General features: G+C 37.7%; 1 pseudogene; it reads left to right on the forward strand.

The window, feature by feature from the left end:
• The first annotated feature begins 13,094 nt into the window (after positions 1-13,094).
• Positions 13,095-13,567, forward strand: LOC116906198 (annotated as a pseudogene).
• Positions 13,568-14,288: the final 721 nt, after the last annotated feature.

Here is a 14,288-nt window from a genome sequence, read left to right on the forward strand (position 1 = left end):
TACTGTGAGCTCAAACACAAACCTCCAGGGTACCCAGGACCAGCAGGGGGCGCTGGGAGCAGAGTTCTGAGACACAGTTATAGCCTGTGCAATTCTCCCCACTCTCCAATACACCTTAAAATTTTACAACCAAAAATTATACCCGTCTAAAAGAAATGCAGAGACAAAAATGGAGAAGAAACTGAAAGAATGGCCAACCAGACACCAGCCCAACTTTGTATCTAAACCAAGAGCAGGCACCAACCCCTGACACTGCAACCGATGTTACTTGTGCTTGCAGACAGGAGCCTAGCATGGCTAACCTCTGAGACGCTCTACCAAAAGCTGACTGAGACAGATAAGATACTTGCAGCCAAAAATTGGACTCAGTTCGCGGATCCATATGGAAGAGTTAGAGGAAGGAATGACAGATCTGAAGGAGATGGAAACCCAGAGAAAGACCAATATTGTCAACTCAATTGTAGAGCGGGGACCTCCCAGGGAATATTCCACCAAAAAAAGAGCATTCACTGGCTTCTCTGAGGCTCCTGGTACACAGGTAGTACTGGTCTTCCTTTTATGTCTCAGTGGATGATGATGAGACTAATGCTGCAGTGACTTGATGCCCCAGAGAAGGGGCATGCAGTGAGAAGAACCTCTCAGATGTGAATAGGTTGGGGTGTGTGAGAATAATCTCTCTCTCTCTCTCTCTCTCTCTCTCTCTCTCTCTCCTCTCTCTCCTCCTCTCTCTCTTCTCCCTCTCCCTCTCCCTCCCCTTCTCTCTGTGTGTTTATGTATGTATATGTTTGTGTGTGTGCGCTTTTTGAAATGAGATGTCTTCTATTATCAATATGCAAAATAAATGTCTTTCTTGCTAGACTGATTTACCAGTCCCCCGGTGAGCACATTGTCTCCACATTTCAAAGGTTAGATTATGGATTGAGTGCCAGACCTTTCTCTTTTTGGAGTTATGGAGAAATAAACACAGGTCCTTCTAATGGTGTGGTACAAACTTGAAGCACAGAATTATCAGCACATTCACATTGTAGATGAGTTAATCATAGGATATACAGTACCTTGAAAAAATGCAGAGCATCATACAAAGGAGAAGTAAATCTGTGTGAAGACCAGGATCAGATCCTGAAGAACCAATAAATGCTTGAGTCTCTGAATCCTAGACTCAGGGCAGAACCAAAGTAATATTCCCTGGTTATGGAAAACATGAAAATCAGGCAGAGCTTGTGATGAATGAAGCAAATTACTATCATTCTCTCCATCATCCTTACAACAAACCACATGCCACACACCCAGCACAGACACAGCTGTCAGTGGTGATAATAAAATATGTGTGAGGCTCCAGCACTGAGACATGAGGCCAATGTAGTTCAGTAAGCTCAACAAAGTTCCTAACCAACTCAAGGTGAAACATCTCTTATTTCTTTCAAACAATTTATTATGGTATGTTTTGTATAGTACCCAAAGGAGTCAATAGACCAAATCATTTTTTCTTTCTTTTCTTTCATCAATCCCTTTTCCTTCTCCCAGGCTTCTAACTATCTTTTTTTATACTCTTGTCCCAGAAACATGATGTAAAAGATGGGTGGCTCATTCTGAGTTGGTGTTCCTCATCAAAAGAAGTTACTTGTGGCACTTAGAACCTAAATATAACATACTTCTCAATGGAATTCTGTAATTATATGAATGTTGTCACTATAAAAAATAGGTTGTCCTACATCCATACCACCCTGAACACACCAGATCTCATTTAAAAGTTTGAGAGGGCATTAGACACTAGAGGATTATGACCATTCAACCAAATCACGATGCAACCTGAGAAAGGTCTAAGTGTGTCAGAATGTCAAGCAATTATATTTTCTTTGATAATGGCATAGCTGGGAATGAAACCCATTTTTTTCACGTTGAGTTCTTGAGAAATAAAAGAAAAAAGAAATCTATTTTTCTGTGTCCACCACGAAGGGAGAGATCTAGAACATACTGCAAAAAATCACCATGTGTGTTTCTACAAGGTGATTGTACATTCTCTGTCCTGCTCTGCAATCATCAGGTACATCTACTTCTGTGAAGACACGGTTTCTACAAGGCAGATGAGGCTTTCAGACCATGCCCACAAGAATGTAACAGTCATAACTGCTCTGAATGACTGGCTAACTGGAAACTGTGATTCAGGCAGAATGATGATGCCTGAGACAGACAATTTTTCCCATTTCACCTCAAGTTCCAACACAATTTGTTCAACATTTTCTAAGATTTTCTGGAAATTGTTGTCTTCTCAAATAGCATAGTTCTTGTAATTTCTGGAATTTTGTAAAGTGGTAATGCATATGTGCACAGCTTTGCAGAGGAGGGAGACTGGTGAAGCACAGACCACAGGGTGGAATATTGCAACAATACACAATTTAAAAGATTTGTCAAATATCACGAAATATTGAATTGCAATTTTATGAGGTCCGATTTGCCCTTTGTGGATCTTATAACATCAGCTATTACTCGTCTCTTCAGGAAACTTTCCCCAGTACCCATATGTTCTAGGCTCTTCCCCACTTTCTCTTCTATTAGTTTCAGTGTATCTACTTTTATGTGTAGGTCCTTGATTCACTTGGACCTGATCTTTGTACAAGGAAATAAGAAAGGGTCAATTTGCATTTTCTACATGCTGAATGCCAGTTATACCAGCACCATTTGTGGAAAATGAAGTTTCTTCCCTGTTTTTAGCTCCTTCATGAAAAATTAAATATACATGGGCTCATTTATAGGTCTTTAGTTATATTCCATTGATCTACCTTCCTGTATCTTTACCAATACCATACAGTTCTTTATCACTATTGCTCTGTAATACAGCTTGATATCATGATGGGTATTCCCCCAGAACTTCTATGAGTCTTGAAAATTTTCATTCTCATGTTTTTCCACATGAATTTGAGATATGCTCTTTCAATCTCTGTGAAGAATTGAGTTGGAATTTTGAAAGGGATTTTATTGAATCTGTAGATTGATTTTGATTTTGGTAAGGTGTCAATTTTTCCATAAATCAATCTGTGTCAGAGATCTTTCCATCTTCTGAGTTCTTCAGTTTCTTTCTTCAGAGACTTGAAGTTCTTTTCATACAGAACTTACACTTTCTTGGCTGAAGTCACACCAAGGTATTTTATATTTTCTGTGTATATTGTGAGGTGCTATTTCCATAATTTCTCTTTAAGCCCAATTATCCTTTGAGCAGAAGAAATCTATTGATTTGTTTGAGTTAATTTTATATACAGCAACTTTGCTGCAGTTGTTTATCACCTGTAATTGTTCTTTCCTGGATTTACTGGGGTCTCATTTGTATAGTAACATATAGTGCATCTTGATGGATTTCCATATATTGAACCATCTCAGCTTCAATGGAATGAAGCCTACTTGATAATGGTGAATTAACATTTTGATGTGCTCTTGGATATGGTTTGTGAGAATTCTATTGATTATTTTTACATGAATATTCATGAAAGAATATGTTCTGAAAACCTTCTTTTAATTGGGTCTTCATTTGGTTAAGGTATAAGTGTAAATGTCCATTCATAGAATGAATGGTTTGGTTTTCCTTCTGTTTCTATTTTGTGGAATAGTTTGTGGAGTATTGATATTGTCTTCTTAGGATGCATGAGAGAATTCAGCAATAAACTCATATGGTTCTGGGCTATGTTTGGTGGAAATCCATTTAGTGACTGCCTATAATTCTTTAGAGGTTATGAGACAGTTTAGATCACTTACCTGATACTGATTTAATTTTGGTAACAATATTCTGTCTAGAAAATAATCCATTTCATCTCCATTTTCAAGTTTTGTTGAGTATAGATTTTGAAGGGTATAGTATCTTAATATAGTCCGATCTGTTGATTATTTTTCCTTAGATTTCTGTTGCTATGTCCCACTTTTCATTTCTCATTTGGTCCCTGTGGCCTCTTGTTAGTTTGTCTGTGGGTTTATTTATCTCATTGATTTTCTCCAATAGCCTGTTCTTGGTTTTGTTGATTCTTTGAAAAGTTCTTTTTGTTTCTATTAGGTTGACTTCAGCCTTGAATTTAATTATTTCCTGTCATCTACTTTACTTTGGTGTATTTGCTTTCTTTTTGCTCTAGAGATTTCAGATGTGCTGTTAAGCTGCTAGTGTATTCTGTCTTTAATTTCTTTTTTGGAGGCACTCAGATCTATGAGTTTTCCTCTTAGTACAGCATTCATTGTGTCCTGTAAGTTTGGGTGTGCTATGCCTTCATTTTTGATAAATTCTAAAACATCTTCAATTGCTCTATTTCTTCCCTGACTAAGGTATAACAGAGAGCTGTTCAGATTCCATATGTATGAGGGCTTTCAGTATCAAACCAATCAGTCATTTCTAATTTAAATCCACAGAGCTCACATCTACCTATTAATAATATTTATTAAATCATATTAGAATACTAAGGACTAAAATGGGTATAAGAAAATCATTATGTTAATCACCAGGGAATCTTCAACAAAAGAATGATGTATGCTAGTTCTGCTAATGTTCCTGACCTTGACCTTAAATAAATTCAGAGCTTTACTATTAAGAGTGTTCTTCTCAGAACTTGAAATTGTTCCATAGGATTCATGGTTTTTGGAATAATAGAACACATTCCAAAAGTTCTAAAGCAGGTTGTTTTTCCTCATTCATGGTTCTGACAGTGTACAAGGTGAGTTCCAGCCCAGATAGAGAAGCTGGACAGCTAGGACTACACAGAGAAACCCTGTTTTTCACACAATAATTACAATAAAAATTAAACAAAAAACTTAAAGAAAAATAAATAATTAAATAAAATAAGATAAAAACCCCAAATTTGAGTAAGTGAACTTAACAGTAAATTCATCAAACCAGCACTGCATTACTGTCAATTTGAAGACAAAGATTATGTACAATGAAACAAGAAACCCAAAATGTGAAGACTCCAAATGCAAGTAATAGACCCACAGTCTCTAAACCCTGACCATGCAGTTTGGATTCAGACCTTTACTTCTCTTCCCTAGAGTTTACCTTATAAATGAGTAGAGAAAAACTCTACAATATCTGTTCACTATGGTGATCAACAACTCAAGGTCCAGGTTCCCCATATTCATGCCTGCCTTCCCCTCCACATCTCGCCTTAGTGTAAACTACTCCCTATTATTTTGTACTTCAATTAACGAAACTCAAGACTAGCAACATGTTAGTGCTTATTCTGAAATGTTATAAACAGTTGGCACCCCATCCCTCACAAGTACAATAATCATTACTCAAAAATTAGGTTTATGTATGCCATAAGCTAAGGGGAGAGAAAGAGAGAAAACTATGTAAAGAAATATAGACTGATAGATGTCAAGAATTACGTAAGGTATTCCCTATGTTCCACATGCATAAGTGGCAAAGGAGGATAGTCTGAGCCTAGTAAGATGAGATCCAAATCCAACTCTTGGGTATTCTTTTAGATAAACAGCTGAGATCAATTGGAGTAATATCTGGGAAGGTCTTGCATGAAATCTATTTGCTAAATGATGTAACAATAGATTTGGCTCCACAAACACTATGAGAATAGTTTTAAATAGCTCTTTAATAAGGATGACTCATCATCATGAACCAAATTCTACCCTAAATGCTATTTGGAGCATACAGAAATATAAAATTCACATGTGACTTTTTGCCCAGGCTTTTCTCCTGGGAAGGACTGCTAGCAAGTTTGGTCCTTGAAAGACACCATATACAAAGGCAACCCAGAAAATTTGCTATGCTCAGAGCATTTGTTAAAAACCCTCCCAAGGCTCAAAGCTGCTATGAGTCCATTGGACTCACACCCTAAAACCCCTTTCCACCAAATACCACTCCCATTCTGCCCTGTCCTTCTTGCTGGGACAAATTACAATCTAGTCTGGACCCCAGAGGACACCACAACCTGAGGCATTCTAGATGATATGCTGCACTCATGGCCTCTGATGCCACAGCCAGAAACATCCCAGGAGATCCACTGCACTCAGGATTCCACAGCTTGAAGGCATCTCAGGAGTTCCTCAGAACACAGACCAACTGGACAACTGACATCACAGTCTAAAGACCTTCTGGGGATTCTGTGGCATGAAGGGCAACTGATCAAAACCACTGAAAGATTCCCTGGAATTCTGCTGCACACCACAAAATAGAAACCAAAGCCCATACCCCCAACACCCCAATAACTGCTATACGCTGCACAATACCTTGACTGTTCCTCTGAACACCCAGCAGTCTGAACGCATCCCAGAAGATCTAATGCAACCAGGGCAAAAGATCAGCAGCTTCTGTTCCCTCTGTAGACCCTCCAGTTAAAAGGAGCCAAGGAACATCTTCAACAGTCGAGGTCAGAGACCTACAAGGAGGCCTGAAGCAACCCAGGAAAAGAAGAGGCAGAGTCCAAACCAGGTCTCCCAAACCAGCAAATACCAGATGGTGAGAGGCAAGAACAAGTTCATAAGAGACAAAAGCCAATATATTTGGGCATCATTAGAACACAGTTTTCTCACCACAGCAAGTCCAGAATATGTCAACACAGCTGAAAATCAAGAAGCTGAACTAAAATCCTATCTCAGAGAGATAATAGAATCCTATAAGGAGGATATAGATATAGATATAGATATAGATATAGATATAGATATAGATATAGATATAGATATAGATATAGATATAGATATAGATATATAGATATATAGATATATATTCACTGAAAAAATACAGGAAAACACAGATAAACAGGTAGAAGCCATTAAAAATCCACCAAATACACACCTTAAGAAACACAGGAAAACACAATTGAACAGGTAAAGGAATTGCATAAAGTAATCCAAGACATAAGAGTGGGAGTAGAAATAATAAAGAAAACAGAAATAGTCAAAAACCTAGAAATGGAAAACCTAGGAAAGAGGTCAGTCAATACAAATGTATGTACCACCCACAGAATAGAAGAGATAGAAAAGAGAATTGCAGTTCTAGAATATGCCATAGATGAGATTAACACAACTTTGAAAAAAATTCAAATCATAAAAAACTCCTAACCCAAAACAAACAGGAAACTCAAAACATGATGAAAAGTTCAAATGTAAAAGTAATTGCAAGAGAGAAGAATGAAGATTCCCAACTCAAAGGACCTGAAAAATGCCTTCAACAAAATCATAATAGAAAACCTCCCAACCTAAAGAAATAGATGTCCAAAAGGTACAAGAAGCCGATACAATAGCAAACAAATCGGACCAGAAAAGAAAATTTTCTCATCACATAATAATCAAAACTCTAAATGCACAGAACAAAGAAAATATTAAAACCTGCAAGGAAAAAGGGCCAAGTAACGTACAGATACAGACTTTTCAGAATTACATCAGACTTCTCAACAGAGACTATGAAAGCCAGAAAACCCTGGTTAGAGGTCGTGAAGACTCTAAAAGAACGCGAAGTCCAGCACAGGCTATTATACCTAGCAAAACTCTAAATCAAAATATATGGAGAATCCAAAATATTCCAGGAAAGAAAACAAATTCAAAGAGTATCCATCTACCAATCCAGTCCTACAGAGGATCCTAGAGAAAAATAAAATCTCCAAGACAAGAAAGGTGTTTACACCAAAAAAAGAGACAATTATTAAGTATCTCACAATAAAGCCAAAGGGAGAGAACCACAATCACATAAACCCACAAAAACAAACAAACAAACAAACACATAAACCCGCATACAAAGACAAATATAGCAGGAAGCACCAGCTACCTGTTTTTATATCACTCAAAATTAATGAACTCAACTCACCTATAAACAGACATAAGCTAAGACTCAATATGCAAAAAATCCAATATTTTGACACATACAAGAAATACTCCTAAATAACAGAGACAGACACTGTCTCATAGTAAAAGGATGGAAAAACGTCTTCCAAACAAGTGGTCCCACGAAATATATTGGAGTTGCCATCCTAATATCCAAAAAAAATTGCATTTCAACCAATGATAATCAGCATGATGAAGGACAGGTCATATTCATGACAGAGAAATCAACGAAGAGAAATCTCAATTTGAACATCTATACCTCAAATGCAAGGGAACCCATATTCATAAAAGAAACTTTACTAAAGCCTAAAATGCATATTGACCTCCACACAATAATAAAAGGAGACTTCAATACCCCACTCTCACTAATGAACAGGTCATTGAAACAGAAACTAAACAGAGATACATTGAAACAAATAGAGGTTATGAACCAAACAAATTTAAGAGATATATATATATAGAACATTTCATCATAAAACAAAAGAATATATCTTCTTCTTAGCATCTCATGGTACTTTCTGCAAAATCAACCATATACTTGGTCAAAAAACAACCCTCAACCAAAATAAAAAGAGGGGAATAATCCCATGCATCCTATCAGAACACCATGCTGTAAGACTGGTCTTCAATAAGAGCAAAATGAACAGAAAACCAACATACAACTGGAAACTGAACAACTGTCTAGTCAATGATAATTTACTCAGGGAAAAATAAGCCAAAATTAAAGAATTCCTGGATTTCAAGGAAAATATTTACACATAATACACAAACTCATGAGACACAATAAAACCAGTGTTAAGAGGAAAAGTCATAGCACTAAGGGCCCTGGTGTAGAAACTGGAGAGATCTTACCATAGCATCTTAACAACACACCTGCCAGCTCTAGAGCAAAAAAACAAATTCACCCAAGAGGAGTAGAGAACAGGATATGGTCAAAATCAGGCATGAAATCAAACAACTGGGAACAAAGAAAACAATAAAAAGAATCAAGTAAACCAAAAGCTGGTTCTCTGAGAGAACCAACAGGATACATAAACCCCAAGCAAAATTAACCAAAGGGCCCAGAGGCAGGATCCAAATTAACAAAATCAGAAATAAAGAGGAGACACACAAACAGAAATGGAGGGAATTCAAAAAATCATCAGATCCTACTGAAAAAGCATATACTCAACAAAACTGAAAAATATATATGAAATGGATGTTTTTTCTAGACAGATACCACATATCAAAGTTAAATCAAGAGCACGTAAACTATCTAAACATGCCCACATCCCCTAAAAAAATAGAAGAATAAATTAAAAACATAACAACCAAAAACGCCCAGGACCAGAAATATTTAGTTCAGAATGCTATGAGACTTTCAAAGAAGAACTGATACAAATATTCCTCAAATATTGCATAAAATAGAAACAGAAGGAGCGCTACCTAATTAATTCTATGAAGCCACAATTACTCTGATATCTAAACCATACAAGGAACCAACCAAAGAAACAAAACTTAAGACTAATTTCATTTATGAATATCAATGTAAGAACACTCAATAAAATCCTTGCAAACTGAATCAAAGAACACATCAAAACCATGGTTCATGATGATCAAGTAGGCTTCCTCCCAGCGATGCAAGCTTAGTTTGATATACTAAAATCAATTAACATAAATTCATTATATAAAACAAGTAGAAAAAAATCGCATGATCATCTCCTTTCATACAGACAAAGCATTTGACAAAATACAACCACCCTTCATGTTAAAGATATTGAGAAATCAGGAAATCGAGGGCCATACATAAACATGATAAAAGCAATTTACTACAAACCAAAGACAATATCAAATTAAAAGGAGAACTATTTGAAAATGAGGGACAAGAAAAGATGCCCATTCTCCCCATATAGAATGAAGATAGAACTCAAAGTGCTAGCTAGAAAAATAAGACAACAAAGAAAAATCAAGGGAATATGAACTAGCAAGGAAGAAATAAAGTTAGCATTACTTGCAGATGATATGATAGTTACATAGGGACACCAAAAATTCTATCAGAAAACTTCTCCAGCTGATATACAGCTCTCGCAAAGTGGCAGGATATAAAAGTAACTCAAATAAATTAGAATTCCTTTGCACACATATTAAAAGGGCTGAGAAAGAAATTAGGGAAACAACTCCCTCCACAAAAGCCACAGATAATATAAAGTATCTGGGGTAACTCTAACAAAACAAGTGAAATTCCTTTATGATAAGAACTTCAAGTCTTTTAAGGAAAAAAAATTGAAGAAGATCTTGGAAAATGGAGAAATCTCCCATGCTCATGGATTGATAGAATTAACATAGTAAAAATGGCCATGCTACCAAAAATAATTTACAGATTCAATGTAACCCCATCAAAATTCCAACACAATTCATCACAGACATGGAAAAGGCAATTCTTAAATTCATCTGAAAAGGCAAAAACCCACCCTAATAAAAAAATTTAACAATAAAAGAAAAGCTGGGGAAATCACCATTCAAGATCTCAAGCTCTACTACAAAGCAATAATGATAAAAAATGTATGGTATTGGTACAGACACAGACAGGTTGATCAATGAAATAAAATTGAAGACCCATAAATAAAACCACACATGTATCCACACTTCATCTTTGACAAAGAATCCTAAATTTTACAATGGAAAATATAAAACATGTTCATTAAATAGTGCTGGTCTACCTGATTGTCTATATGTAGAAAAATGAAAATAGACCCATATTTGTCACCTTGCACAAACCTTATGTCCACTTGGATAGAGGACCTCAATATAACCTGATACACTTGATCTAATAGAAGATAAAGTGAGAAAAGCATTGAAATCATTGACTCAGGGGGAAATTTTCTAAACCTCACTCATGCTCACACTCTAAGATCAAGTATCGATAAATGGGACCTCATGAAACTGGAAAGTTTCTGTAAGGCAAAAGACATAGTCAATAAGACAAATTGGCAACCTTCAGATTGAGAGAAATTCATCACTAACCCAACACTCATTAGACGACTAATATTCAAATTATGTAAAGAACTCAAGAAGCTATCCACCAAAAAACCAAACAACCCAACCAAAAACTGGGATACAGAACTAAACCAAGAATTTCCAACAGAGGAATCTCCAATGACTATGAAGCCTCTGAAGTAACGCTCAAAGTCTGTAGATATCAGATAAATGTAAATCAAAGCAACCCTGAGATTTCATCTTACGCCAAACAGAATGACTTAGATCAAAAACTCAGGTGACAACACATGTCTGCAAGGATGTGGAGAAAGAGGAACACTCCTCCACTAATGGTGGAATTTTAAACTGATGCAAGCACTCTATGAATCAATTTGAAGCTTCCTCAGAAAATTGGAAATAGGTCTATGTGAAGATTCAGCAATATCAGTCTTGGAAATATAGCCAAAAGTTGCCCCACCATGTCACAGGGGCACATGTTCCACTCTGTTCATAGTGGCCTTATCTGTGATAAACAGTACTTGGGAACAACACAGATGTCCCAGGACAGAGAATGGATACAGAAAATGTGGTTCGTTTATACAATGGAATACTACTCAAATACGAAGAACGAGGACATCCTGAGTTTTGTAGGCAAACAGATGGAACTAAAAAATATCACCCTTTGTGAGATAACTCAGACCCAAAAGGACAGGCACTGTATGTATTCACTAATAAGTGGATATCAGCCAAAAAATACAGACTACCCAAGATACAGTCCACAGAACTCAAAAAGCTCAAAAAGCTGAAGGGAACGATGAAATCCCATTTGGGCGGGAGATGAAACGAAACACAGTAGAGGAGGTAGGGAGGGACTTAGAGGGAAAAGGGGACAGTGAAGCTGGGGAAGAGGGGAATGTGATCTGTTATTGGGTGGGAGAAAATGTTTGAAGCCCTGAGGACCAGCAGAAAGAATGGAAACTGGCAACCTTGGGAGGTAAAAGGTTGGGAGGTTCCTCTACAAAGTTCCAGAGACCAGGGTAGTGACAGATCCTCAGGACTCAAAGAAAGGGACCCTAGATAAAATGCCCTAGAGTGGGGAGAGGGAACTTGTAGATCCCAACTCCAGCAGAAAGACAGGGCATATATGACGCATACATATGAGGGATGGGTTTTCTATCGCACAGTAAATCTTCTGACCAATAATTGTTTCTGTCTGAAAGAACTGCATGGATGGATTGAAGAAGAGCCTGAGATAAAGAAGATCGAGTCTCAGAAACAAAATGGGACCCAGCTCAATGGGAGGCCCCAAGGCCTGACACTATTACTTAGGATATGGAATACTCAATAAATGGGACCTATCGAGACTGCCGTCTGTAAGACAAAACAAGCAGCTGAAATATTCAGTTGCAGGTATTTGTGCCTAACCGAGGAACAGAAGCTGCTGACCCCTGGGTTGAATTAAAGAAAAGCTGGAAGAAGCTGAGTATGAGAGTCAATCTGTAATAAGACCAGCAGTTTCTTACCTGCAAGACCCCTGAGATCTTTCAGATACTGGTCACCAAGCAGGCATTAAACACCAGCTGAGATCAGTCCCCCAACACATATAGAGCAGAGAAGTCTGGGTTCAGTCAGAGAAGATGCACATAAACATCCAGAGACTGAAGGCCTCAGGGAGTTTAGAGATCTGGTTGAGTGAGTGGGGTAGGGAAATGTTCGTGGAGACAGGGTTGGGTGTCAGGAAGGAAGTATGGGATTTGGAACAGTGGAATGATGGGACATGAGAGGAATAAAATCTGGAGTATTAGAAACAAGAAATAAAAGGAAAAAAAAAGACCAGCTGAAACTTCAGAAGTCTGATGAGAAAAGAAAATTAAATTGCAGAGCAGCCTACAGGACAAAAGCACATGTGGCACAAACACAAACCCAAATAAAAAATATTTGAATAATAATTTTAAAATCTAGTTTTAAAAAAAATGCACATAGAACTTGGAACCCTGTTCTGCCTACACTTAATGAATGTGGGTTCATTTACTGTAAACATTTCCATTTTTCGTTACTACTCATTGACAGGGTGAATCCTATAACTTCCTGTTTATCTATAGTTTGAACTGCCAAGAGTAACAGAAAACAGGTCCTTATTTTCCTCTCCAGGTGCTGTAAAAAGAAGAAGGCAAATTTCTCTCAACAAGAGGTAAAACTGGAAATCTTGTCCAGTTTTTAATTTTATTCTCTCAGGAACCTCCCTCAATGCAAAGCAGCCCTCAGGCTCAGGATAAAAGTCCAGGCCTAGCTGAGAAGCCTCATCCTCTTCTCATTAGAGGTTTCATTAGAGCATGGCTATCCTGGTGCTTCTCCTCTGTCTGGTAGCATTTCAAAGCTGTAAGTGTTTTAGGGTTTCAGAAGAGCAAAACAGACATGACAGCTAGATGTGTAACTAATGGTGATGCTACTTGTCCACAGCTGTCATGTCCCAGGTTCAACTGAAGGAGACAGGACCTGACCTGGTGCAACCAACACAGACCCTGTCCATCACATGCACTGTATCTGGATTCTCATTAACCAGTTATGGTGTACACTGGGTTTGTCAGCCTCCAGGAAAGGGTCTGGAGTGGTTGGGAATAATATGGAGTGGTGGAGGCACATATTATAATTCAGTTTTCAAATCCAACTGAGCATCAGCAGGGACACCTCCAAGAGCCAAGTTCTCTCAAAAATGAACAGTCTGCAACCTGATGACACAGCCATGTACTTCTGTGCCAGAGACACAATGAAAGAAGCCCATTACGTGTACAAGAAAAAGAATTAGAAATATTGCCAACTATCACGGACCATCCAAGATCTCCTAGTCTAGAGAGGCTCAAGAAAAACCCTTACAATTCTTCAGTACTCTTCACCAATACAGAATCCCCAAATCATCATCTACCCTTCTAGCTAGTACCTCATACTTGTCCTGGTCCATTTCTTAAGTACTAGCCCAATTCCAACAACAGACTGTCAGGGTCTCTCCATTGTTCCACAAAGTAAGGAGACAAATATAATGGCATTACACATTTAACTCCCAGAGAATCTCCTTATTTATATAAACCTAAAGCCCCACCTGCACCCCCTTAATTTTGTGACTCTACTTCCTGCCCTCTTAGTCACCACCTCTACTGTTAGGCTTTCTGCATGGCTGGGACTTCCAGTTGCCCCATCTTGACCGAAGGTCGAAATAGTGACTTTGAACCTTTGAAGACTTTGAGTCTCTGCTCTGTTTTGTTCAGCTACTGTGTGATGTTCAAAGGACAGTTATGCTAGGCTTTTCTCAGGAGGCATAACACTATTATTAGTGACAGGGAGTGGTTTTTGCCCATGGGATGGGTCTCAATTTAGGCCAGGTATGTGTTAGGCATTGGTGTAATCCCTGTTCCATATTCAACCTTTTAATCTGGTCTGCATCTAGTTATCATAATTAGGGATTGTCTATACAAATATAGTGCATGCATAGTAATCTCTGAAGAATCTACATATTTATTCAAATTTCTTTT

This window comes from Rattus rattus, chromosome 7 (genome assembly GCF_011064425.1).
Source record: "Rattus rattus isolate New Zealand chromosome 7, Rrattus_CSIRO_v1, whole genome shotgun sequence".
Lineage (NCBI taxonomy): Eukaryota > Metazoa > Chordata > Mammalia > Rodentia > Muridae > Rattus > Rattus rattus.